General features: G+C 33.9%; 1 long non-coding RNA gene across 1 annotated transcript; it reads right to left on the reverse strand.

The window, feature by feature from the left end:
* Positions 1-2,786: 2,786 nt before the first annotated feature.
* Positions 2,787-3,576, reverse strand: LOC122660420. Its single transcript, XR_006332683.1, has 4 exons — positions 3,443-3,576; positions 3,217-3,367; positions 3,013-3,125; positions 2,787-2,899 (listed from the first exon to the last, which is right to left on the reverse strand). It is a non-coding gene; the product is annotated as an uncharacterized LOC122660420 (long non-coding RNA).
* Positions 3,577-3,975: the final 399 nt, after the last annotated feature.

Consider the following 3,975-nt stretch of genomic DNA (forward strand, 5'->3'; position numbering starts at 1 on the left):
TCAAAAACCAATAAATTAGGTATTAAAAAAAAATCCTCCAAGTAAAACTGGTTTCATAGATGTATGTGTTTGACAGGGAGGAAAATCAAAATAGCGAAAGTAGAAAGTTGAACTACGAAAGGAAACAAAAAATCATGAGAATATTAATCCCACAACTTCAAATTTTAAAAAGAGAAGGTTGAACTACAAAAGGAAACAAAAAAATTCACATATAAAAAACAGAAATTCCTAGAAATTTATTAAGAGCGTGCAAATGCAAGTGTAACTTGTGGGAACAAATACAGATAGGGAACATGAGAATATCAATTAACTTTGATATGATTTACATTCAATCAATGAAGGGTTGAAAGGACTGTATGTGTGAGATTATATAATAATATGAGGAAGGGTTTCACTATCACACTATAAGAAGACAAGAGGTGGGTTTTGTCTTCTCAATTTTGGTTCACACTTTTGAAAGGGATGTCTGCACCCTACCCCCACCTCCACTCTATCACCATTTTATGTGGATATCATGAATCTTTTGGCTCACCAAATCATGGATCTCTAATGAGGCAGGTATCTATATATTCTATAGTTTATACTGAACTGATGCATGAAATGCTAAGTTGCTAACCCACCATTAATCAGATTTTCTGAATTCAAGAGTCTGGAAAGGGGGATGATGGCGATGGTTGGTTTGATTCAATGCACAAAAGGATCTAAAGATTGAATGCAGAGAATAAATACTGAATTCTCTATTGGTAGCATCTATTGTCATGAATGTAAAAACACTGTAGTGAAAGAAATCCTATCTGCATGTGAAGCAATTAAATTAATCCTTCACTTGTGCTTATTAGTTTCTTTTAATGGAAACCCTAGTACCAATACAGTCTCCATCCTTCACATGCATCATTCTCCATACTTTAACGTTTAAACCTTAGATCTTTTCCAACCCAAGCTCTCCCAGCTGATTAAAACCACCAAAAAAATCTCCATTTTTTCAATGAAAAAAAATAAAAAATGACCTATGCTGCAGAGGTAATTAGACTATTCAACAAGAAAAAATTGAAATCACCACGGTAAGCCATTCTATCTCAACTTCAGAGAGGGAGTCATAGAACCGAAATACAAAATCCGATTAGACATTATTTTGTTTTCACAGAATCCAAGTACCCATTAATAAGAAAAAATTCCCAACACCACAACATTCTTATCCTAAAATAGATCATACAAAATCCATAAAAAATATACCCACATATCATAAAAAATCCCAAAAATCTATACCTAAAACAGAAACAGAGAGAGGCACAGAACCCAACATGAGCTCAAGAAATCAATCATAAACATACACATAGATCATACAATGTTACCAAAAAATCATAAACCTAAAACAGAGAGAGAGGTAGACAGAGATAGATCCCTAAAATCCCTAACACCCTGAAAGTGTGTTGCAAATCACAACTTTCTTGCAAATTCTCTATTTCAGATCTTCCACAATCTGCACAATGACTGTACCCATATGCATACATCTAATAATCGACCACCTTGTACACTCACCAAGATTAATAGGACCAACTCCTTCCCAACTGTCTATGAATCTTCAAAATGTGAATTTTAAATCTAAAAAGACAACAGAATAAACAGAGAATTCAAAAGAAAAAAAAACAGAACTTGCTTTCCCAAAAATAGAACAACCAAATATTCAAGCTCATACGCAACACTAAACTACAAGATTCAACAACCCATCAAAGTATTACATTGAACAGATGCAATTTAATGACAAAAAATCATTTAAGCAGATCTTGTTAAGCATGACACCTAGTAAATTCACATTCAATTCAATCACAGACTCACAGTAACGAAAAGGAAGGTCCTTTTATGGGTATTGAAGCTGTAGAATTTCATTCTCGTAGAAGAGAACAAAGAATAGAATCAATAATTTTATTCAAAATAATTGAAGCCTGAAGGATTCAGAGGTAAAAGGAAGAGAGAGAGATCTGAGAACGAACCTCACTGCCCTGCAAATGTTTTTGAGTCTGCGGAAGTCTTCAGAGAAAGTTTTGCATAAATAGAGAAATAGAGGTTGGGGTTTAGAGGGAAAATGAGAATTATTTCATTTGTATGTCATTTTAAATGCAAGGATACTCTGTTCAAGATGAAGAGATTGCGTGTGTAATTCCATCAATTCCATGATCCGATTTTGATTTTTTAAACCTTGTTGTAAGTTCTTGAGCTACATAAAATTGGGTGGGATATTAATAGAATATTTTTATTTTTTATCAGAAAAAAAGGACATATAAGTTGTGTTTGGAATGCCTTCTCAAAATGGAGAATGCATTCCTAATCTAGAATGAGAATGTCATTCGGAACACCTCTATCTAGACTGCATTCTTGATTTTAAAATAGGAATTAGTGTTTAGTATTTATATTCTTTTTTTTTTTTGGTAAATTTTAGTATTTATATTCTCATTCTTAAAAATAAATTCTTAGCTTTTTAAAAAAAAATTCCCGACCTATTATTTCTTTTTTCATATTTCCTTAACACATTTTTTTTTTTAATTCTTTTTTACTTACGACTTCTTCCCCACTCTTTAGTTTCACAATCCAACCTAACCCAACTCAACCACCTTGGTGAAAGCGAGGTTCAATCCTTAGGATCTAGCATCAATTTTCAAGAGCTTTATATTTTATCACGTAGAAAAAAGCATTTGAATTGAAATTCACTATATAGATATATTGATATAGAGGACAGAATAAAATAGTCCTAAAAACATGGGTCTCCATCAACCCAAGAAGTAATTCTCTTTCTTATGGCTGAGTGGTATGTATAAACAACAATGTAGCAATCTCCACTGTAAAATTTACCAGATTCTTCTTTTAGAACTGGGGTCTTGGCACTGCCATTGATGCGCCATACCTGAAACACTCTTAATGTTCACTCTTTTGACAAGAAGACATTAATGTTCACCAGCATTTAAAGACACATAATTGATAGAAAACAAACTCGCAATACAGTTGCAATATCCATACCTCAGTTTTACCACCACTTTCAAGCAAAGGGGGGGGGGGGGGGAGATATTCATTTACAGGAGGAGCTCCTTTTGCAATTCCCTTGAGACCGATACCTTGTTGCTTCAAAAGAGCTGAAGAATTCTTAAATAACTTGATAGTTAGAAGTAAGACAATTAAGAAAACTGTTTTGATTTACAACTTACAAGTCAGAATGATTAGTACCTGCTACTTTTCCTCTTCGTTCCTCAGCAGCAGAGGCCACTGTCCCTAATGGCCAAGACTCAAAGTTGGACTTGAATGAATGCGTCTCATACCCTTGGAAATCCCGGGCTATGCACGTTGACTTTGGCCTATTTCAATTGGTTATAAATTCCTGATAGAAATAGTAGAGTTCAGAATGCTTGGTTGAATTATCATCATGATGCAACTGAGCATTAGTGCTTTATACCTAAGCAGCTTGACTGACAGCTTTTCTCTCTTCCACTTGTGTTACCAGGCCAATCCAAACAAACCCTCAGCACCATATTCCAGTAAATAGCCCTTCTTGTTCTCCAACATCGATTTAGAAAGTTCACCCTCTACCATCTTCAATCCGTAATACTACAACAACCAATGATAACAAGCAAGCACCTTTTTAATGAAAACTATATACATTATGGAGCATTAATATGTTACGTAATACTATTCCAAGCAACATTTTCTGGAAAATCAAGAGTTGGTATGTGAGAGAGTGAGAGAACTTAGAATACTCCAACAACATTCTTTCTGGAGCACTGTTCTCAAATTTACAGATATGCTTAGTTTAAAAAAAAAAGAATAAGAAAATTCATGAAATGAAAGGAGTGGGAAGCACATAATAAACTTGAGCATTATAGTAGGAAAATTAATGAAAGGTATTATGGTATGGAGCTTCAAAGATTTCTTTTCCCCACATACAGAGAGCAAAACACAATTAATAGCTATGTATACAGAACAGATAAG

This window comes from Telopea speciosissima, chromosome 4, assembly GCF_018873765.1.
Source record: "Telopea speciosissima isolate NSW1024214 ecotype Mountain lineage chromosome 4, Tspe_v1, whole genome shotgun sequence".
Lineage (NCBI taxonomy): Eukaryota > Viridiplantae > Streptophyta > Magnoliopsida > Proteales > Proteaceae > Telopea > Telopea speciosissima.